The sequence below is a fragment of the Marmota monax genome, unplaced genomic scaffold (assembly GCF_021218885.2).
Source record: "Marmota monax isolate L192 unplaced genomic scaffold, Marmota_monax_Labrador192_F-V1.1 WCK01_AAM20220418_F8-fsc00010, whole genome shotgun sequence".
Taxonomy (NCBI): Eukaryota; Metazoa; Chordata; class Mammalia; order Rodentia; family Sciuridae; genus Marmota; species Marmota monax.
In genome coordinates this window covers 18,977,827-19,002,581 of record NW_026692321.1, presented here as the reverse complement: position 1 = coordinate 19,002,581, position 24,755 = coordinate 18,977,827, and the positions used below count along the sequence as shown (strand labels likewise).

The 24,755-nt window shown below is 43.8% G+C and overlaps 1 protein-coding gene across 1 annotated transcript in view; it reads right to left on the bottom strand.

The window, feature by feature from the left end:
• Dpysl5 (dihydropyrimidinase like 5) overlaps positions 1 to 12,739 on the bottom strand; it is an 81,268-nt gene extending 68,529 nt beyond the window's left edge. Inside the window, exon 1 of the mRNA XM_046441699.2 lies at positions 12,582 to 12,739. The gene's annotated coding sequence lies outside the window, so the exon portion shown is untranslated. The remainder of the gene's footprint in view (positions 1 to 12,581) is intronic.
• Positions 12,740 to 24,755: the final 12,016 nt, after the last annotated feature.

Genomic DNA, 24,755 nt, shown 5'->3' with positions numbered 1-24,755 from the left:
TAAAGCCAGGGTCTGCTAATTTTCCACCCTCCTGGGCCCCTTCCTTGGGTCCCAGCCTTGTACTCCCTGTAGCACACAGACTCCAACTAGAAAGAGCCAGGAAGAGATGAAATTGGAGAGTAACAACATGCTTAGTTGCCCCAGCTGCATTGGGTATCTTTCCCTCTGTTTCTGCTCCTCTTTCTCCACACACCTTCCAAGCCAATCCCTTCAGGTCCTTGGAACCTGCCCTGCAGCTTCATACCCATCCCTCTGTCTGGCATCTTGTCCCCCAAATTCCACCCACACACCTGGTTGTGAAGACCTTGGCTGGATTCCAATGGTTAGGATGGTTCTCTTGCCTGCAGCCCCATGGGCCCTGCCCCACATTAGCTACACTCTGCCTCTTCACTGCCCACTGCATAGTCTCCAGACAGGAGGCAGCTGAGCCTCCTTAATGGTTGGGACTCCTATCTATCTTTTCCTTTCCATGGTATTCTGATGGGCCTGAGATTGGCAGTTGCTCAGAGAATGTCAGCTATCTTCCCCATCATCTATTCAAATAATTCTACTCTGGGATTTGCACCTGCTCTGGATGGAAAGCCATCTAGATGTCCTCAGAATTGTCTATGTCTGCTTCTTTCAGATAGGGGTCCAAAAGTGTGGCTTTAATTGAGACCTTAAGGACAAAAGGGCACTTCTTCCCAGAGCATGCTGGTAGGGCTAACCATTTAACTGTATGTAATTTCCAAACTACTTTATATCTTTATATTAAAGCAAAAAGACCATATTGTGAACTAGACATTGCATTATTTTTTTAAAGATTAAAACACGAGGCTTTAACAGTCATAAAAGACCACATACATACATGATTTCATTTACATGAGATGTCTAGATATGCAAATCCATCAAAGCAATTTTTAAAATTATATATTCTGATTCTACCCAATCACTTATATTAGTCATAGTATTAGGACACTTTTTTGGAGAAGGGATGTCTACAGTTCCCATCCTGGTGGAGATGACAATCCAACCACGGACCTGCTTAGTTCCAAAGCCACAGGGCTTCTAACTGATGAGGCTGGCTGAGTCTGGCTAAAAGAATGGTGTGTGTGTGTGTGTGTGTGTGTATTTGCAGACTAAGCCCTTCTCCCTTCTCACAGAGGCCTTGGGAGCTGTAGGGCAAAGATGCTTAAGGGAGTAAGAATGACTTAATATTTAGCAGCCCTTCTTTGGAATTTGCTATCAGCTCTGCCTCCTTGGCCACACAGGTGGCAGTTCCCTATAACCTTCCAATGACTTGCTCAGGTCCTGATGCAGGCACCTCTACCCTGACCAGGGCCAAAGGCAGGCAGACAGCTGCCATCCCCAGGGACTGACCCAGTGAGAGCCAGGGAGGAGGTAATGGTGGAGTCTTCAAGGAAGAAGTAGTTTCTGCTCAGTTTGGAAGAAAATTCCCTAAACTGCTTATCTGAAGAGAAAGAGAGAGATGCCTTTTTCTGGAAACCACTATTATAGTGTTTATTGTAACAGGCAAAGGGAGAGGGAACAGAGTGACGAATGAAAAGTCATTTTCAAATAATAGAAATTTAAAAATGAATTCATTTTTAAAAACTAAATCAGGCATAGAAAAGCAGGAGATGAGAAACTGCAGTGAGAAAGGGAAGGAAAAATAATCGGATTATTTAAAGACTAATCTGTTGAGAAGAATCAGGGGGAAAAAAATCGACTGCCATTTGCTATATGGTAGCTATATGACCTTGGGAAAAAATGGGGGGGGGAATATATGTAAGGGAAGGGATGGGATTAGGAAAGACAGTGGAATGAATCAGACATAACTTTCCTATGTTCATATATGAATACACAACCAGTGTAACTCCACCCCATGTACAACCACAATAATGGGGTGCTAATTAGAATAAGTTATATTCTACATATGTGTAATATGTTAAAATACACTCTACTATCAAGTATATCTAAAACGAACAAATAATAAGAAAGAAGAAAGAAAAAAGCAGTAAATATAAAGAAAGATATATATTTCTTAACACATTATGTGTGTGTGCGTCTATGTGTATGTATGTGTGTGTATTTTCTTAAAACCTTATTATTAGCGGGGTACAATGGCACACACTTGTAATCCCAGTGACTCAGGAGGTTGCAGCAGGAGGACTGCAAGTTTCAGGCCAGCCTCAACAACTTAGAGAGGCCCTGTCTCAAAATAAAAAATAGAAAGGACTGGGGATAAGGCTCAGTGGGGTAAAGTGTCCCTGGGTTCAGTCACCAGTACAAACAAACATACATATTACTGGGCCTGACATGATGGTGCATCCCTGTAATCCCAGATACTGGAGGAATAGGGGCAGGAAGAGCACAAGTTTCAGGCTATTCTGGGCAATTTAGAGAGACACTGTCTCAAAAAAACAACAAAAAAGTATTATCACCTGGGTAGTAAAATCATGTCTGTGATTGTCACGAGAAATGAATAAGGATTTTCACTGCTATTTTTTCTGAAATAATAAAAAATCAGACACAGTTTAAATGTCCATCAATAGATAAATGTTTAAATAGAAGACAGTACATTCCAATGGAAGGGTAGACAGCCATTTAAAAGCTTACATCTGTAAATTAGGTAGAGATGAGCAAAAATATTTTCTAATGTCAGATTTCTGAAAGAAGAGAATATGAAATAGAATCCAGTGTGTTTACAATTCTGTAAGAATTAGATCAGCATTTGGACAAGGATTTGAATGGAACAAGCAAAAATTGCATTGGATGAGTTGGTAAACAGTTAATTGATTAAATATTAGATTTATACATTTTAGTGTACAAAATTAAATCCTATATATAAATAACATGAAATATCTAAGTGCTTACAGGGTTCAGAGTTTAATCATTAAGTCTAGGCTTTAGAGCAATAAACTGATCTTACATATTTGCTTGTAGGAGGACCAACACCAAACAGGGCTCATGCTAAGGAAAAAAAAAAATCTTTCTTAGGAATAACTTGGGATGAGAACAGATCTTCTAAGAAAAAAACAGCCAAAAAAAAGAAAGAAAGAAAGAAAGAAAGAAAACAGCCAAGTTTTGAATTCATGACTGCCTTGTTAGACTCCTTTGGTATACATGTTTCATTACCGCCATCGTCTAGTTACTCCTAAATCACTGCCCGGGTATACACTGGCCATAGTTATCACTGCCATGCTTCCTAGGCCACACAGTGAAGACCAGCCATGGAGATGAACTGGCTTTGCCTTCTATCCACAATCTAAAGGTTACTGCTCAAGTGTCCGAGCCTGATCTTTATGGTTTTTCGTTAGTCGCAGAGGTTCTTTCTATTATAATTCAATTGGAGGAATCATGTCTGTTTTAAGTCTTTTCAGAAGTCCATTAAAAAATGAGATATTTTCTTTCTTTCTCACTCTGCTCCCTGGATATCACAAGCTGAACAATCTTCCTCCACTGCTACCCTTCTGCCATGATGTTCTGCCTCATGTGGGCCCAGAGCAATACAGACAGTGAATCCTGGACTGAGACCTCCGAAACCTCTGCCTTCCTTTTGAAAGACTTGTACAATGAAACCTATAAAACGCTGATTAAAAAAAAAAAAAAAATGAAAGCACAGACTTCCTGTTATACACTGGAAGAATTATAATTGTTAAAATGTTTACACTGCTAACAGTGATCTAAAGACTCAATGGAATCCTGATCAAGATCTCAATGAAGTTTTTACAGAAATAGAAAAAACAAAAACAAAAACAAAAAAACAAAACCCAAAATTCATATGAAATACTGAAAAGTCAAAGCAATTTGAATTGTGAACAAAAAAGCAGGAAGACTCACATTTCCCAATTTCAAAATGCATTATAAAGTTGCAGTATTCAAATCAATGTGATACTAGCAAAAAACCTGGGACCTATAGACCAATGGAACTGGACAGAGCCCAGAAATAAACCAACATGTATACTATCAACTGATCTTTGACAAGAGTATCAAGAACACACAATGGAGAAAAGATAGTTTCTTCAATAAATTACGAAAAAAGCATGAAATTAGGCCCTTGTCTTACACCATACATAAAAATCAACTTGAAATTATACCAAACTAAAAAACTTCTACAAAGGAAATAATCAAATGAAAAGACAACCTACAAAATAGGAGAAAATATTTGCAAACCATATATCCAATAAAGAATAAGTTGTCAAAATATGTAAGTCACACACTAATGTATAGCAAAAATAAACATTGACTGAAAATGGACAAAAGACTTGGATAGACATTTCTTCAAAGAATGCCCAAAAGATACAGAAGAGGTTCGAAACCTCACTAACTAGTAAAGTGCAAACCAAAACCACAAAGAGAGATCACCTCACTCATGTTAGGAGAGAAAAAAAGGATCAGTGAGGATGTGGAGAAAAGGGAACTCTTGGTAGGAATGAAGCTACTATAGAACATGGAATAGAGGTGCCTTTAAAAATCAAATAAAACTACTGCAGGATCCAGCAACCCAACATCTGAGTACACATCCAGAGGAGTTATAATTAGATCTTGAAGAGGTATCATGTTTATGTTCACTGAACATGTTCACTGCAGCATTATGCTTAACAGCCAGGATATGGAAGCAAACTAAGTGTCCACAAGTGGATGGATGGAGAAAGAAAACGGGGCAGACATGTGCAATGGAATATTATTCAGCCTTTAAAAAGGGAAAATATCCTGTCATTTGCAACAACATGGATGAACCTGGAGGACATTGGGCTAAATGAAAAGTGTTAGTCACAGAACAACAGATACTGCCTGCTGTCAATCACATGAAGAAACCAAAATAGTCAAATTCACAGTAAAGAGTAGGTAGTTGCTGGAGGCTGATGGGGCGGGGGGGGGGCACAATCTACTAAAACAGAACATGTGTACTTTGACTCAGCAATTCCACTCATCGGTATATACCCAAGAGGAAAACACACATATTCACCAAAAACACCTACTAGTGGAACGTTCATAGCAGCAGTGTTCTTAATAGCCCCCAAACTGGTACCCTACCCCAACACCTGTCAACAACATAATAAACTGTGGGATGTTTATAAAATGCAATGCTTTGTATTGAAAATGAGCAAATTAAATATAACAATAAGAGGAATCTCACAAACATAACAGCAAAAGAAGCCACCCAGGAAGAGTGCCTATGATTCCCTTTGTAAAAAGTTTGAAACAGGCAAAGTTGATTGACTCTGTAAGAAGTCAGGATAGTGGTTAGCTACCTTGAAGGAAACATTAGTCACTGGGAGATGACACAGGGGCTTTGGGTACTTGTAATCTTCTGTTTCTTGACTTGAGGCTGATTACATGGGTATATTTAGTTTGAAAAAATTCATCAACGTATGCTTTTATGATTTGCATACTTCTCTATGTATCTGTTATACTTCACTAAAAAGTTTTGAAACATATTTTGGGGGCTGGGGGGAACCCTACCCCAACATTGGTAGAGTGCTTGCCTAGCATATGCAAGACCCTGGGTTTGATCCCCAGCACCAAATACACATATTTTTAAAATTTAAATTTATTTATTTATAGTTGATTATAGTAGGGCTCAGTGGCACATGCCTGTAATCCCAGCGACTCAGGAGGCTGAGATGGGAGGTCAAATTTGAGGCCAGCCTTGACAACTTAGACTCTGTTCTCAAATTAAAAAATAAGCTGGGTATGTTGGCACATGCCTGTAACTTCAGCAATTCAGGAGGCTGAGGCAAGGGGACTGAAAGTTTGAGGCCAGCCTCGGCAACTTAGCAAGATCCCAAGCAGCTTAGTGAGGTCTTAAGCAGCTTAGCAAGCCCCTGTATCAAAAAAAAAAGAAAGAAAGAAAAGAAAAGAGGGGGAAAAAACCGGGGGGGGGGTGGTCTGGGGATGTAGCTCAGTGATAAAGTACCCCTGGGTTCAATCTCCACTGTAAATAAATAATCAGATAGATAGATAGATAGGGCTGGGGAGGTGGCACAGTGATAGAGTACTTCTGGTTTCAATCCCCAGTAATGAAAAAAATATCTATCCATCTATCAATCTATCTATCTATCTATCTATCTATATATATATATATACATACATATATTTACATTAAATACATATACATACATATTTGAATATACCCTCAGCCAATCTCTCTCCCCCAAAGTCAGCATTTTATGTATGTGTATTGCCACTTGGCAATGTGATATACTTAAATCAGTCCAAGTAACTTCACGAAGGTTACAAGGATTCCACAGATGTTGGAAACAAGACCAAAATGATCTGAAATTTTAAAATCAGCCGTGGTGTTTTGGTTTTACAACAGAAAGAGTACATCAATCCCACAAGGATGGAAATCCAAAGTGGTAAAAATGAGAAAGAAGACGGCTTTTGCATCAATAGCAGGTCTTGCTCTGCAGAAGGACAAAGGGAAGGACAGGACCAGACAAAGAAGTGAGAATAAAGACCCAGGCCTGAGAAATGAGGGTGAGCCCATGGCAGATTTGAAAGCAACAAAGGGGCAGCCTGGAATGGACACTGGCGTGACACAAAGATAGTGTGATTGAGGGCACTCCTAATGTGTGGGAGACACACATTCACACGCAGTCCAGGCCGGAGAGACCCAAAAAACTCTGCCAAGCCAATGAAAACGGACAGATGCCAGGGGGCGGGGAATGACATGGCTCAATTTGGAATGCAGAAATGCTCCTTTTTTCAAGAGAATCTAGTCATTCATAAAACCTCAACTTCACAAGGGCAAAATGATTTTAAATTTAAAGGGGAACCCATTGGTCTCAATGGCTGGAAAAATCCCATAAAAATAATATCTAGATCATTCAGTCATCCTTTCAATATTATCTATTGGATGCCTACTCTGAGCAATATTGTGTTAGAAACTACATGGCTGAGAAAAGAGGTACAAATTATATTTTCAACTTGATGGACTGCTATTTGATAACCCACTGCTAAATTCTTTAGTTTACTGTAAACCTAATACCCAACTACTGAAGTTCTCAGGTTGGGGTAGTGTTTAAAAGCATGGAACTTGAGATGATTAGTATTTTTGTGTCAACTTGGTTAGGCTGTAGTACCCAGTTATCAAAGACTCATCTAAGTGTTGCCCAGAAGGTATTTTGTAGATGTGGGTAACATCCACAATCAATTAGCATAAAGGAAACTTCCCTCAGTGATTCGAGTGAGCCTCATACAATCAGTCGAATAAGTGAAAAGCTGAGATGTCCCTAAGAAAGAAGAAATTCTAGTTTAAGATGGAAACATCAGCTCCTGCCTGCCTACCCTCCAAATATCATACATGCCAGTCTCCTCCATCACACAAACCCTATAGCTTCTGCTTTTCTGGGGAAGATAAACTGACACAGACCCTGAGCAGGCTTCAGTGTTAGAGCTCTGGCTCTGCCATTTCCCTCCCTCGATGACCCTTCTACCTCCATTACCTCATCTGTAAGATGGGAATAATAAAAGCCTTCTAACTCATAGGAATTAGAAACCCCCCAAAACAGAGAAGGTATTTTGAAAGTGTTTGTGAAAGGTGTAGCATCTATATTTCTTAGCTGGAAAACTACAGATGTTATATTTCTAATAATTTGTCATCAACTAGTCATTCTTTTCCCCTCCAAGAACAGAACAGCCTTGCACCATGACCCTCACCAGTCACGGGTGGCAGAGTGAGACATCAGACTAACCCCACACATAGGGACGATCTGGCAAAGCTGGAGTCAAAGCACTTCTGGAACATTCCTAACTCTCCAAGTTCTCAGCTGCTCAAAGCAGCTGCGTATAACAGGGTTACCCAGGAACAGACCCCAGCACAGAGCTATTCCTACTATTTGCAAGGGTGGAGTTTTCAATAAGGGGTCCTCATCATTCTTTCTGTCCTCACTGTTGATATTCTATCACAGCAACCTGCCCTGACCCCCAGGACCGAAAAATTCAATGGGGAATTAAAGTGTTGTTTTTGTGGGCATATGTTTTGGGGGGACAGGAGGATGATGATGGTGATGATGATGATAGCTGACATTTATTGATCACTCATTAGATGATCAATAAATGCTGTCAGGGCTCTCCAGGTAGATGCTACACCCACCAACCATGCTCATTGTGCAGAGGACCAAATTGAGTCCCTGATAGACAAACAACCCACCTAAGGACAGACAGAAAGTGAAAGAGGTGTATTTGAGCCCAGGCTTTCTGGCCCAAGGTCTAGTTTCCCCTTCTGTGTACACTCTGAGCCTGGATTGTGAGGAGGGGTCCACAGAGCAAAAGGCAAGGGAGGAAGCACAAACTGAGCTTTGATTGATGGCAGCATTTGACATGCTCAGGCAGTGCTATGGTTAAGTCAACCTATTTTAAACAAGTCTCAAGACTGAAACAGAAGAAATCATAAACAGGTTCCTTCAGGAATTTTTGTTGAAATATATAATTTATGCCCATTTTTATACATAAATATCAAAGTTCATAAACGATTCATACTTTACTATTTGAGTCTTTCATCTTTATCTAAAAAAAACATAAGGCAAGGCCATTTTGAAATTACTTCTCATTTATTCACTAGCAGTGCAATAAAATCAAACATCCACTTTCTTGAAAAATAATAAAACACATTTATTCTAATTTGCTCTCCTATTACACCAATTTCTTCCTATAGGATTTCACATTGACAAAAGATATTCTGTATTATTGTTCTCCTATAGGATCCTGTGAACTACTTTTCAAATTATTTTCTTTTTTAAAAATATTTTTTAGTTGTTAGTGAACCTTTATTTCATTTATTTATATGTGGTGCTGAGAATCGAACCCAGTGCCTCACACATGCTAGGCAAGCGCTCCACTACTAAGCCACAACCCCAGTCCCTCAAATTATTTTTTTATAGCTCAGAAAACAAAAAAGGATATACAGGATCAGATTCTATCAGAAAGTGATAATTTTTTACACCAGGAAGATAGACTGGGTCTCAGATACTCTTGTCTAATAATACCAACTCGACTGACTCTCAATATTTTTCTAAGCCCTAATTTAAAAGAAAAAGACTTGTAAAAACAGTTTACTTTTTGTCCCAGAGATTTGTCCACAATTACAATATCCTTTGGTCCATAGTTCTATGGCATTAACGCAGGATTGACCTGAATCCTGCATCAGAGGAGATATTAGGGAGGAAATATTCTCAGATACTCACATCAGGAGGAGTATGGAGACAGGTGGAGGTACTACAAGTGAAGGCTACTCTAAGTCTCCAAACTGTAAATGTGCCTTGCTGTGCAACTGCTTCCAGAGATAGAAGCATGTAGCAGCACATTGAGAATCATGGAACTATCCTGGCTCCTCTCATCTGGGAGAGATTATGTTGAAAACTGCTTGGGCTTCATGATCCATGAACATCTTTGTGTAGACTTAGCTAAGATCCCCAAAGTCAGGAAGACAAAGAGTTAAGAATGGCACTCTAGAATCCTGGAGGTATAAAGTCCTTCTCTGAGGCCACCTGTCTTTCCCCTTTTGGGTTCTGTGTCTCAGAAGTTTTCACAGGAGCAGCCTCAGCAGAAGAGATGGGGATGCTGCTGCTTTCCCTCCCTCTTCTCTGTAAGAATGAGCCGGCATACTGCAGTCTTCATCCTTAGACTCTCCTCCATGAGGACGGGTTTCTACTGGATTTTTCAGAATGTTTTCATATAATTAAACCTTCCTGAAAATCTGTTCAATTATTACACAAAGAATAAGCCTATAAAACAGTCCCTCTTGAAACTTTTCTCTTCGGACAATGACATGAAAACATTTCTTTCACAAGAATACAAGAAAAACTCCACATGTTTAGATTTCTGACTTTCCGACATTGGGATTCCTAGTTTTACACACTTAGGATGCAAGTGTGCAAACATACATGAGTGTATACATGAATGCATGCATGTATATTCATTTGTATTTCATTCTTAACTAAAATACAGCTAAAAACATCCAATGAACAATGTTCCAGCTAATCCTCTCAGATCAATTTTGTAAATTCTGGGAGGCACCTCCTTAAAGCACCATCTTTTAAAAACAGCAAGACCTACCTACTGCTGATCCTGGACAAGAGACCTTAATAGGGATAAGTACTGTCTGGACTGGGCAAGAACCAACAGTCACATCACAGTCCCTTACTTTACTAACCAGGTTAGTAAAGAAATTCCTGAGGTTTCAAGGCTACGATAAGACAGCCATAAGGTTCATCCATTAACTTAATGGCAAACGTAAGTGACGTCGATCTGTTCTATTTTGTTTTGTTATTTAGACAAGTTTTCCCCACTCTTGAAACAATAATGCATCTACTTTACTTTTTCTTTTTTAAACCAATGGCAATTTAACTTTATTTTAAAGATTCACCTTTAACTTATCAGTTAAACAATTATCACAGAGAACTTACATAACAGAATCCTGTTTGACTGACATTTCACATGTCAAGGCTCTGCAGCTCTGACACGCAAGGTGCTTAGATAGCTGGCAAGACTAAGTACACCTAAAGCTCAGCTGAATCCCTGTTCTGTGTTTCCACTCTGTTCATCTGCTTTCCCATGGGCAAGCAGCCACCACCTATAGCAGAGCCATCTCAGTCTTAGGTCAGCAGACAATACAGGCGAAATCTGCAAAGAACGCACTGGCTTGGGTGTGGTCACCGGCAAATGAAAGCACTGATCCCCCGGTTGTAGGCTCTAAAACCAAGAGCCCGCACCCTTGGCGGGTAATCCCCAAGCCTGTTTCTCCCCAATTTTAACACCAGCCCTGATGACTACCCCTAGGAAGCACAGCAGTCCCTAGACCCGGGCAATCTGGTCAGACAAAGCCAGTTACTTTCGAGAGCAGACTCTATACCCAGGAGACCTCTGGCCTCTGGGACTTGCATTGCAACCGTCCGCTGCGCGCCGCTAAGCACAGCACGTCTGAGCTGCTGGTCAACAGCTTGGGGCAGACGGCGGCGCCTCAGCCTGAAGGCACCCTAAGCTGGGGAGGCGACTGTGCCCCAGCCTCACAGCGTGGGGACACTGTACTCCCAAGCGGAATTCTCAACAGGGCCGAAGGCCCCAACGCAAACCCCAACGAGACGGCACGTGCCTTGAGGTTTCTCCGCGAGCATTTTCCATACCAGAACACTGCACACCTAAATTCTAGGGGGGCCCTGTTTCGACGTCGGGCGAACACCAGGGTCGGCTATTGTTCTCCGGGGCGGGAGACGCCCCCCATACCGCCTCCCTGGCAGCATTTGCCTCCGGGCAAAGCCCTTCAGCTCTGCGAGAACAGGGCGTGCCGGGGGCGCTGCAGATTATCACAAAATCCTAACTGAGTCCCTACGGGCACGTTCCAAGCCGGGAAACAAAGCTCCTTGCGGGGACAGCTTCACACTCGTCCGAGAGCCGCCATCCTGGGTCCCTTGCCCCGTCCTAGGGCCACGCCCAGCCCGCCACTCGGGCCGCCGCGCCCCTTCCCCAGCACTGAGGGTCTTTAGGCCGGAGACCCGCCTCTCAGCTGCCTGCCCCTCCCCCCGAAGACGCCCCTTCCTAAAGCAGACCCCTCCCCCGCAGAGCTCTAGGCTCCAACCCCCTCCGGGCTTCCCTCCTCAAACCCAGGCGGTCTCCACCCTCCCACATCTCTCCTCCACTTCTCATTCTTCATCCGATCTGCCTCGCCCCGCGCCACCTGCACCGAGCTCCTTCCCTCTGTCCTCCGAACCTCCCTCACCGCCCCACATCCCGTTCCCTTCTCAAACCCTGGTCCCTGCAGTCTTCCCTCAGACTCGGTCACCTGTCCCCACCCAACTCTCCAGCCTTCCCCATCTTTGCTCAAAACGAGGCCTTTGCCTCTGTCTCTTCCCTTCCCGGCTCCTCTCCAGCTCAGACTCTAGCCCCCTCCCCTAGCCCAGGGCGTCGAGGTCCTCGCCCGCCGGGATCGATATTGCGGGTTGGGCTCTGGCTCAGGGCTCAAGGAAGGGACGCAGATACGCGCCGGGAAGGGGTCGGGTAGCGGCAGTAGGCCTTTGTGGTTCCCGCAGGTGCCTCAAAGGCGATGGCGGGAGTCTTCTGCAGGCGTCCGCTCGCTAACCGGGCGGATGGAACGGACCGCAGAGTCTGGTACAGGCTTGGCATAAAGTGGGATGGTCTGAGGGTGTGTATCTGGATGGTGGGTGGGGACCGGGGACAGCGCCGATCCAGAAACGCGGCAGGACGGGCCGGCGATCGGAGAAACCACCCTCGCCCCTTGCCTTCCACCCATTCACTGCACGCGGATCAACGAGGGTAGGGCACCTACTGTGTGCTGAGCACGAATCCCTTCCACCCAGCCACCTCCTCACCCCAATTATTTGCAAATCCCACGAACACATAAAACGCCAAGGCACGATATCCTGTGGGCGTACAAAGAGGACCTGCCTAGCACTCCCGTTCAGCAGACTGGCCGCCCCCAATTCCAAACCTTCCACCGCGTCCCCGGCAGCTGGGCCCCTCGACGCACCCCATTCCCTCCCTTTTGTGCACCTCAGAGAAAAACAGGGAGGGGGCGAGATGGAGGTCCCAGCCTGGGGAGACTATGCCCACCTCTACCCTGTGCCCACCGCCCTCACCCACTCCTCCGTGATGCTGCTGAGATGGCTGGTTGATCGTTCTGTCTCCCGGTCTCGCCGCGGCGCGGGAGCTGCGGGTGCTTGGGACGCCAGCGGCTGCAAGCGCGCTAGCTCGGTGGCCGCCTTAGCGCGCTTGGCGCTGGACTCCGAAGTGGCGAGCGGGGGAGGGGACGCGAGTGGGGGCTGGGAGAGGCCTGGGCCAATCACGGATCAGATGGCTCCTCCCCAGCGCTCCCCACCTCTCGCTAGCAGGTTAGGGGGAGACTGGGACCCGCGGCATCCCGCACTTTCCGCGCGGCGCGCGGCGGCTGCCGCCTTGGGACTACAACTCCCGACAGACCCTGCTGCAGAGCCGGGGTCCGAGAGGGGACAGAGGGCGCGGCCCGAGAACCCGGCTGACCCTCCCCCGCCCCCGCGCCCTTCTCCGCGTTCCTTTGGGTTTCCATGGTGACTTGCAACATTTCACAAAGCCCGGGAGTTGGAACGCGCTGATGCACTGGTCTCCTGGGAGGGCTACGGGGGAGGGTTCCGAGGACACACTGCCTCCCCTCCCCCTGCAGGACCCCACCCGAGGGCCTGGAACAATGAGGCTGCAGCTTCTCCCTGGCAGTTGCGGAGCTGCTCCTTCCTGTGGGGCCCCACCGAGGCCTCCGAGTTCGCGCTCCGACCCGGTGCGACGCCGGCGGAATTGCTGGCTGCAGAGGGCTAGGGTAGTCGTTATAGGGAAACTCTTCTCGCCAAGCGGGGCCAGCTGATTTCGCAGCTGGCCCCTTTGAGGTCTGGTAGAGTTCATTTTCGGACGGCGACGATTTTGACCAGCGCTGCGCTGGGGTTTCCGCTTCCAGAGCTTTCTAGCCCAGGCTGACTGTCCTATTTCTGGCATCTCCTTTCAAGGGATGGCGAGACCTCTGGAAATATTTTGTAACCCAATTTCCATCCGCTTCACCTTTTTCTTCACGTTTTACACGCATCATTTAAAAAAACAATTTATAAAAGGAGTAGGAGGATCATCACCCCGTTCCTCACTTCGTTATCCCCGCTCAAGCCTTTGCTGTACATCTGCGTTATTTTCTGTAGTTATAATGATACTTTGGATATGGTTTAGTAATTTGCTTCTTTTCGCTTAATATCACCTCAGAGGTGTCTCAAAACGCGTTAAACTGAAGCATGTTAACCCCATCTGGGGACCCCCTAACCGGCTGCTGAAGAAGACCCTCCTGTCCCCGGTTCTCCCTCCCCACTCCACGGTGGGGAGTCATCCCCCGCACCACCACCCAATGCCTTCCTCAAGCCATAGTCTCGTGAGGTGACCTCAGGTTACTTTCAAAGAAAAGCATACTTCACGACTCCTGGGGGCAAGTCCTCGCCCCCTGCATCACAACCGAATCTACTCTGGCAAGAGGCCCGCAAAGCCCGCCAAAGCGGGGTCCAAGTGAGCTACTCTGCCAGGTGGAGTGGAGTTACCAGCCGCCTCCCTGCAGCTGGTCCGCCCGCTACCGCTCGCGTGCCACCACGCGCTTTTTGCCTAAGGCAGAGGGAGTCCTCTAGTGGCAGGAAATGTTTTCTGCAGTGTTTAGTGGACCTTGAATTGGGACTCTATTTTCTTGGTCCTACCTGCCCTGACCAAAGAAAGGGCTGGCTTAGAGGATAGGAAAGGTAGCAGAATACAACAGTTACTAATATGGCGTTATGTAAAAATGTGGATGTGTAACCAATGTGATTCTGCAATCTGTATACGGGGTAAAAATGGGAGTTCATAACCCACTTGAATCTAAAGTATGAAATATGTCAAGAACTTTGTAATGTTTTGAACAACCAATTTAAAAAAAAGAGTATCTGTTGGCTTGAGAAATTGATAAAGGTCATACCCAAATCCAAGATTGCAAATATCCTCAAAATTGAATTATATACATACACACACACACACACACACACACATATACAGTCTAGGTTCTCTCCTGAGTATCAGAAAGAGTGCAGAGCTTAGAATTACACAGCTCTTCTGCCTCAGCTCACTCCTTCCTCTTTCTCCCTCCAGAGGGCTGGATCTCCAGTGCAGAGACTGTCCTGATAGTGAATGACTCATGGAGAGGCTATTGGCAAGCCATCAGCCCCCAGATGTTCCTTCCTCTGCTGTTTGGACGGAGTCATCCCCTGGGTGCCCTCTGGGAAAAGGGTCTCCAACATGCTGAGAAACTATATTGTTTTCTTCCTCAGACTTCTCTTTTCACCTGTTTGCCCCCTCATACTTCTTGGTGCCAACCCAATATGGGGAACACATTGTCAAGTCCATTAGCCATTGAACTCATCATGAGTCAACAGCAAACCTCTATATCCAGGTCACTTCCACAAAGCAGGAGCCAAAAAATGGACTAGAAGACAGACAAGCACACATTCGGAGAGGATAACAGGACACAGAGGAAGCACAAAGAAGCTCTACAAACAGAAACGCGGCTGAGGGTCTAGCCCCATGGTAGAGAGCTTGTCTATTATGAATGAGGCCCTGGGTTCACCCCCCAGTACCAAAAAGAGAGGGAGAGATAGAGATAGAGATATAATATAGATAGATAGATAGATAGAGAAAATTAGATGCAGAAACTGAGACAGTGGGAAATGAGATCTAAAGAATTCTAGACCCCAGACCTGTGGTCACCCAGTCCCACATAGGAAATAGGGAGGGAGCCTGGAGAGACTGGGAGGTGGGAGCTCCAGCAGAAAACATCAGAATCAATTCCAGTGGCTTATCACTACCCTTGAAAGGCCAATGAGCTCCCTCCAAATTTTATTTTATTTTATTTATTTATTTAAGTACCAGGGATTGAACTCAGGGGCACTTGAACACTGAGCCACATACCCAGCCCTGTTTTGTATTTTATTTAGATACAGGGTCTCACTGAGTTGCTTAGCACCTACCTCACTGTTGCTGAGGCTGGTTTTGAACTCACATGCCTCCTGCCTCAGCCTCCGAAGCTGCTGGGATTATAGGCAGGTGCCATTGTGCCCAGCTTCTCCTGAAATTTAAATCATTCCTTCTGACTTAAGGAGTAGTTTTTTTTCTGCTTTTATTTTTAAATTTCAAAGTTTGATTTTGAAATAAGAATTTGTCTTCTCTTGGAATTAGAATGGCCAGACACCAGCATAAGGGAGGAATTGCAAGATGGTGCAGCTGCCTGAGCCCCATAACAGAAACCCATAGTTCTCAATTTGCATTTATTTCACACACATATAACAATTCTTTAAGCCAAAAGGAACCTAGACATTGCAGAGTCTCACAATGCCAACATTATATGGATGAGGATAAAGATGCTTTGTTTTATGCTTTTTTCTCCTTTAGTAAAATTCATTTGCGTATTAGCAAGAATAACAATGAGGGCAAGAAACACAACTCTGATAAACAATCACCTTCAGAGAACAAGAGTTACTTTAAGAACCAGATTTTTTTTTTCGGTACAGGGAATTGAACTCAGGGGTACTCGACCACTGACCCACTTTCCAGTCCTATTTTGATTTTATTTAGAGACAGGGTCTCACTAGGTTGCTTAGCACCTCACTGTTACTGAGAGTGGCTTTGAACTCCTCCTGCCCCAGCCTCCCAAGCTGCTGGGATTGCAGGCCACTACATCAGCGAAGAACCAGATCTTTAATCATCTTTCCTCTGCCCCCACCAGTCACACTGTACAACACAATGCCTTATTAAACTCTACCAATGTGAGGAGCTGAGGACATTGGAAAGAAGTCCCTCATCTCAAATTGAGTTTTTAATAAAATGAATCCAAAGAAATAAAATAGCAAGAAACACCCATTGCTGCCTTTACCTGATTTTTTATTTCTGATAGTATGAAGCCAGCCATTCGTTGATCTGGTTTTTCCTTTTTAGTTGCATTAATCAAAACTTATTTCAATAAGAATTAAAGTTAGCTTGTAATCACAGCAGGAGGATTGCTTGGGCATCAGAGTTCAGGGTCAGCCGGGGCAACCCCATTTTAAAATAAATGAATAAGTAAAACAATTAAAGTTAATATTTATTGAGCATTTCTTGTGTCCTTTATGTATGGCATTCATTCAACCCACAGCGCACCTGTAAGAAAGATATGGCTTCCACTTTATGGAAGAGGGAAATGGGTCCTTAAAGGCTAGTAACTCACCTAGTCAATTTGAAGGGGCAGAGCCAAGATCAAAGCCCCCGTTTGACTTCAGGTTCCATTACACCACACTGCCTCTCTTGATCATTATTCCTTTTGTATCTGCCCTTTTGATATTTTGAATTCATATTGTAATTTTTAAGGCAGTGGGCACCCCATGGAGCTTGGCGATTTTATTGAATTTGATTTCCCAGTTTTAAATAAAAAGCCTCTGGTAAGGTCCCCAGGGAACCAGGTGTTGTGCTGTTAAATCCTCCCATCTTCCAGAGACTTGTACTTTGGGGTCAGTGGAGACAAGTGCCTAAGTGACCTGGAAGGGGTAACTTCCCCCAGTGGATGCTTTCTTCCCCACTTAGGTCCATGATCTGTGGCTCTGTTATTTTGAGGATCAACAGAGAAGGGACAAGTCCCAGCCTGTTGGAGCTGGTGGACTATATTTGACACCTGCCTGAACCATTCACTCCCCTGTGAAAATATGTCAGGTTAAACAACCTCTCTATGCCTTGGTGTCCTCCTCAGTGAAAGGAGGCCATTTCAGTACCTACCCACAAAGAGGCTGCAGGGAATGAATAAGGATGTGTACATAAGGTGCTTGTGTATACAGTACATGTTCAGTGTCAATCTTTGATATAGATTCATCAATATAGATTCATTGATATATATTCATTTTAATAAGCTACAACTCTTGTCACAGTAAAGCACATGCAACCAAGAATTACTGTTAGGAGAGAGCACCCACTTTGCAGAGTGTGATGAGAACTGAATAAGTCAGAATTCTCTAGTAAATTCTCAAAAGATGTCAGCAATTTTAACTACAACCATTATTATCTGTTAGTGAACCAAATGTCCACCAAGTGTGAAACACAGTATATAGATCCTGGTCCTGATAAGAATAAGAGAAGTCTACTTGGCTTTATTGTATTTGGATTGGAAATAGTCTTTTGAGATCCTTGCCATGCTCTGCTGGGAATCTTGACACACCAGACTTGCTAGGTGTTCAGCTAGTTCCTAACAAGGTCTGGGCACCTGTCCAGGAATTGAAGTTGGGCTGAAGTCCTTCAAACAAGCTTTGGAGATTTTGTTCTGTGCATTCAGAATCCAGCAGAGGCCTCCACTTGTCTCACTCTCTTATCCCCTCTCTGGCATGGACACCATAAGCTAAGATTATTGTGCCTGTCATTCAATAGGCCACACTTCCTGAAGGGGGCCAGGCCATACCCAGCCAGAGGTTCTCCCATTAGAAGGATGAAAATGAGAACCATCAGCCAAACAATGGGGCTGTTACCCCAACCACCTTAAAGCCAGAATAAGAAAGGGACCAGTGTGTCATCTCCTTTAACTCACTTGAGCTGTTTTCTCTTGGGAAGGGGCCACTGTGCTCCAGTTGGCTAAAATTAAGGTTTTCTTTGAGCCATGTCAACAGATGTTTGTGCTGGGAATTGGGTTCACTTGAGCCCAGGCAGAGGACCTAAGGATCAGACAATGCCTTAGGACACCTGATCAAATAAGGTGACTTTTAGGAAATAGCCTGATCTTGTTTTGAATTAAATATAAAGCATTCTGTTGATGCCAGTTATTACTGTCATGTGATTTGATCTGAGGCCTAAATTGTCACCAGGTTTTGTTCCCTTTTTATGTATGGGGAGTTGATCAGCAGGTGCTAGCCTTAGGATTACACACTACCTGGATTGATAGAAATGGGAGGGGTGTCATTTGTAAAGTTTTTTCTTCTCCTGGGCTGAAGTACAGACAAAATGAGTTAAAGAATCAAGAAATTTACTGAAACCCCTTCTAGACAAAGACAGGTATAACTTTCCCTGCAAATACCAATTTAAACTTCAAACTGTTTTAAGATAGAGGATCCAGGTGTTGTGGTGCACACCTACAACCCAGTGACTAGGGAGGCTGATGCAGGAGGATTGTAAGTTCAAGGCCAGCCTGGGCAACTTAGCAAGACCCTGTTCCAAAATAAAATTTAAAAAGGTCTGGGGGTGTAGCTCAGTGGTAGAGCATCTCTGGGTTCAATCCCTAGCATGAAAAAAAAATGATGGAGAAGGAGGTTCATTGCTTGTATGGGAATCCTTCCTCTTGAGTCTGCAGGAAAGAAATGGCCATTAACTAGAGGGAGAGTCAGAACTCTGCATGAGGAGAAAAAGCTCTGAGGAGGAAAGCTAATCATGTGTGTGGTTGCTTTATTCACCTAACAAGTCTTGTGGTCAACTCTTTAGGTAGGTTCCTGTTACAGAATAGGGCCCCCTTCCCCACAGCCAGCATGGACAGGTGGCATTCACACTATAGAGTGCCAACAGTCACTAACTCTTCTGAGGAAACGCACTCACATGTTGAGCCACCTAGGGGGACAGGCCCCATACTCTTGTGTAGGCCCCCAGCCTAGATGCTGGGCCAACATGAACAAAGATTTAGCCCTCTGACCAGCGTGATGACTGGATGGAGCAGCCCTGTAGCCCTCAAGGGTCAATATTTTCTTCTTTGTTCTTGGTCTTGTTTTGCTCAGGTCTCCTGTCCATCTCTATAATCTATATTTGGCATGAAGTCTTGAAGAGCTTCTCACACATATGTTTTACTAATCCTTCTGTAATTATTTCCTGCAGCAAATATAGATGTAATATGGGAAAGATTCTTCTCCATTGAATTCAGTCAAACATTTATTGAGGTCCTACAGTGTTATAGGTGTTATATCAAGAATGATATACAATCCAAAAATATAGGTGTAAAGAAAATGCTATTGGTAAAAGGCCACAAAATAAAAAAGTTGAACAGAAGTCTAGCAAAGTGTAAATATCAGTTGTCTGGATGGTGGGTCTTCAGGCTTTTTTCTTTCAATTTTTTTCCATGTTAAAAAAAATCCACATTTTTAGGGGCCTGACACATGCTAGGCAAGCACTCTACCACTGAACTACACTGCCCCCGCTCCCTACCAGTAGCTGGAATTACAGGTGTGAGCCACCACACCTGGCTGTCTTTTTAGTCTCTTTAAAGTATAGGGGAGGAGATTTTAATTTTAATAAGGTCCAACTTATCAATTTTCCTTCCATGGTCATGAGTTTAGTGTTGTATCTGAAAACTCACTGTCAAATACAGAGTTACCCAGATTTTCTTCTGCATAACCTTCTGGTTGCATAGCTTTGCAGGTTACATTGCATCTGTGGTCCATTTTGAGTTAATGTCTATGTCTCCATTCTTTGTGGCTTCGGTTTCCATGCTTATATCCACTTGCTCAGGCAGCAAACCATCTAGTCTCCATGAATTGCCCGTGCTCCTCGTTAAGGATCATCGCCTCAATTTATATGGGTATATTTCTGGGCTTTCTTTTCTGTTCCGTTCATCTATTTGTCTACTCTTTCACCAATGGCACACTGTCTTCATAACAATGGCTTTATAGTTAGTCTTGCAAGTTTCTGGGAGGAGGTCAAATACCAGAACAGCTGGTTCAAGTGAAAACTCAAGAAGAGACCAGATAAGGAGGTGTGGATAATGACTGCAGCAGGCTTCCTTTTACAGAAACTGAAAAATGAACACACGCACAAATCTTCAACAGTTGAATAGAAGCCACAATGCATCTGGGCACTTAGCACAGAGCCTAGAAGGCAGTAAGAGCTCAGTCAAGTCACATCTCAGTCAAGTTCACAGTCATATCTGTGATGATGTTAAGGAAAGGGATCTTCATCTGCTGTTGCCACTCTTAGCGGGATGGAACCAGAGATCAGATTAGCGTCCCCAACATCTGTGATTCCTGGAGTTCATCTTCCTTGACCTTGTCCATTAATCCTGCCCCCAGGTAACAAGTTGGACCCCAAGAAGACACCCATATGCTCTGGCTCCTTGGTGCCATTCTCTTGTTGAGTTTTCTACATCCCATTTCCACCCAATCTAAAAGTCACGTTTTCTGTGGTGATTGCAAAAGGTGTGGATAATGAACAAACCATCCCTCCTCTATGCTCCTACTGTATTTAATATTTTACTTTTTTCCCATTAAAAAATAATGCCTTTAGTTTCAGCTCAAATAGGTAAAAAGCCTGGAAGTCATCACTCCCAGACTCATAAGAAAAAAAGCTGAACTCATAAGAAAAAAAAAAAAGGGGCTGGGGATGTGGCTCAAGCGGTAGCGCGCTCACCTGGCATGCGTGCGGCCCGGGTTCGATCCTCAGCACCACATACAAAGATGTTGTGTCCGCCGAAAACTGAAAAATAAATATTAAAAAATTCTCTCTCTCTCTCTCTCTCTCCCTCCCTCTCTCACTCTATCTTTAAAAAAAAAAAAGAAAAAAAAAGGTTCATCAGAGAATGGAGGTCACAGGGCACATCATCACCTCAAAATCTGGACAGGCAGGTGAATACAGAAAATCATGCCTGAGGTTAGCTTACCAGAAGCAGAAACCACTGGAACCAGTAAAGTGGTAAGAACACTTACTTGGGATTTGCCTCCCAGCTGCAGGCTGAGCTTGGACTGACTTGGGTATTTAAAACTCCTGGGGACCCAGTGTTGGCGGTGGGGACACACTTTCATGGGTTTTACCACCAGCTTCTCATGGTGTATTTTGAATAACTATTACATTTTTAGGATACATTTCCTATCAATTAAAAAAAACTTTGTTATATGCAAATTCTATTTATATTTTTATTTTTAAATTTCATTTTATGAACATGTCAACTGCCAATTTTAGTGACACTGTCTTTCATTACGTCTTCACATGACGAGAGAGAGAGAGAGAGAGAGAGAGAGAGAGTGCGTGCGCACACATGCGTGCATGTGTGTGGCTTAAACACATGGGTATATTTTTCTTCCATAATGAAAAGTCTGGGACCAGGCAGTAGCTGGTGTCTCTCTCATTGCTCAAGGATGCCAAAGACTTTTTCTGGTTTTTCACTCCATCAGCTTTGGCTTGTTCCATTTATCCTTATGCTCATTGCCTTCTGGTTACAAAATGGCTGCAGCAATTTTGTATATCTTTTTCTTTAGAGAAAATATTACAAAAGATATTGCTTATTAGTTCTAGTCAGTTGTACATGACAGTAGAAAGCTCTTTGATTCATTGTATACAAATGGAGCAAAATTTTTCACTTCTGTTCATGAAGTAGCATCACACCATTCGTGCAATCATACATGTACCTAGGGTAATGATGTCCATCTCATTCCACCATCTTTCCTAGCCCCTCTCCCCGCCCCATAACTCATTTTTTCATAATATAAACAGTTTGGACTTTGCTCTTGATTGTTTAGAAATTCTTTTTTCATTCTTACCTGGTTATATTGATTATGTCTAAAAAATTTAAATATTGTTGTTAAATTGAGGGAAATTTAACCATAATTTTGAACAAACATTTTTTGAATAATTCTGGTGGCAAATATCTTTCTTGGTGCAACTTCTGTGTGTGTGTGTGTGTGTGTGTGTGTAAGTGATGCTAGGGATCAAATCCAGGGCATCATACACACTAGGCAAGCACTCTACTGAATTATGCAATCTTGGTCCCTTTTAGTATGCTTTCTAAATATAATATAATATTTATATAATATTAATATAATTAATATATATATATATTACTGGAGATTGAACCTAGGGGTGCTTTACCACTCAGCTTCATCTCCAGCCCTTTTTATTTTTTATTTTGAGACAAGGCCTCAATGAGTTGTTAAGGCTGACCTCAAACTTGTAATCCTCCTGCCTCAGCTCCGGAGTCACTGGGATTACGGGCATGCCATAAACATAAGCATTGTGTCAGACTGACCATGTGAGAAAGGGTCCCCGTGTCAGGACTGAGAGGCACCATGAGTCAACACTGAAGCTCAGTTCTCATGTTAGTATATTTGAGGTATTTGGGAGTGACCACTCACAAGGGCCATCTAGGGGCTGTTCTGGATACGGATTCTGGCTGTTTCCTGATCATGACACACACCCTGTTTTAGTCTATTCTCTGTTGCTATAACAAAATGCTTGGAACAAGGTACTTTATAAAGAAGGAAAGTTTATTTATGTCATGGTTCTGGAGGCTGAGAAGTGCAAGAACATGGTGCTGACATCTATCTGGTCAGGGTTGTCATGCTGCATCATATCATGACAGAAGCATCACATACCAAGACAGAGCTAGCTCCGGTCTCCCTTCTTATAAAGCCACTAATGTCATCATGGGGCCCCACCCTCAAGACCTCATCTAATCCCAACTAGCTCTCAAAGGCTCCATCTCTAAATTTGAGGATTAAGATGCCAATGTGAGAACTTTGGGCAACCCCAAGCCCTGCTGTGAAAAGTATAAAGTCCAGGGTCAGTTTACCCAGCATGATCAACCTTGTCACCTCTGGCATCCTGGGATAGAAGAACAGCTCTTCCTTTACTCAGAAGCTGCCCTCCAGGCACAGGCTGAGTGTGATGCCAACCCTGGCTTGGCCTGAAAGAAGCCACTGGCCTTGCTTTGCCCAGCAATTACTTGGGCTCCATTTGCTGATGGCAGGAAAAGGTGAGCAAGCACCTGTCCTCAGCACTGACTCTCTCTCACAGCAACCCATGCTGCTGCATCTGCCTTTGTTCTGGCCTCCAGGTTTCCACTTTCCCATAGAAACAATGTGGACAGTGAGGACACTGAAAGAGAGGCTGAGTTACGTGCCTGAGATCAGGAAATAGTAGAGACAGAGCTTGAACCCAGACGATCCTGCTCCAAGTTCCCAAGCATTGCCCCAGGGCCAAGGAGAGCTGGGGCCTTTTTTTCCCATGATGGGAGAAGGGCTCTCAGCAGCTGGATAGGGAGAGAGATGTAAAAATCGATCCTGGGACTCCCCAGACAATGGTTCAAAATGTGCTTGATGTACTTAAAGGCACAGTGAACCCTAACATCCATCTTGAGGCAGATTCTCTATAAGGAAGGAACTGCCAGGACCCATGGGGGATCTTGGGTACGTCCTTTATTACCTTAGCTTGAAGGACAGGGTACTGGGGTATAAAATAAATCCCACACTCAGTGGTTATCACTTGGAGAGGTCCAGGTGAGAGCCAAGATCAGATTCCAGACCAGAAAGGCACATAGACTGTTCATGAAGGACAGTGGTCAAGAGAAGCCACTAAGACCTGTAAACCCAGCTACTCGGAGCCTGAGGCAGGAGGACTGCAAGTTCAAGGCCAACCTGGGCAATTTATAAAGACCCTTTCTCAAAGATAATTTTTAAACATGGGGGAGGGGCTAGGGATATCGCTCAGCAGTAGACTGCTTGCCTAGCATGCAAGAGACTCTGATTTCAGTACTGAAAAAGAGAGAGAAGGAAGCCAAGAAGGTATGTTCAACAGAGCATTGACCTTCAAAGGCCATTTGATCTGTACCTCGTCAAGGCTGAAGGTATAGAAAGAGAAGAAAGGAAATAACATTTACTAAAAATTCCTGGAGATCTTGGGGCAATCTGCTGAAAACATTGGATTTCCATCTTAGGAAGAGTTTAATCATTCTTCTCAGAGCCTTTATTATTCTCATAAGGTCCTGGGGTTCTTTGTTTATTTTGTTTTGTTTTTTGGTACCAGGGACTGAACCCAGGGCCACTTAACCACTGAGCAACATCCCAGCCCTTTTTATTTTATTATGATTTTTTTTTTTTGAGACAGGATCTCACTAAGTTGCTTAGATTCTCACTAAGTTGCTGAGGTTGGTTTTGAACTCATGATCCTCCTGCCTCAGCCTCCTGAGCTGCTGGGATAACAGGTATGTGCCACTGTGCCTGGCAAGTCCTGGGTTTAAGAATAACCCCAAGGCCAGTTGCAGTGGGGCTCAGCCTCAGCAAAAGGCTCCAAGCAACTCAGTGAAACCCTGTCTCTAAATAAAATACAAAATGGGAATGGGGATGTGGCTCAGTGGTTTAGTGCCCCTGAGTTCAATTCCCAGTACCCGCCTCCAAAAAAAAAAAAAAAAAAAGAATAAGGATTGTTCCAGATATATCAATGGGCTGGGAGCACTTGGCTTGATATTGCATCAAAATTTGCTCACAGTAAATAAAATCTAGGTTAGAGTTTTTAAATGTCTTTTAAAAATTGCA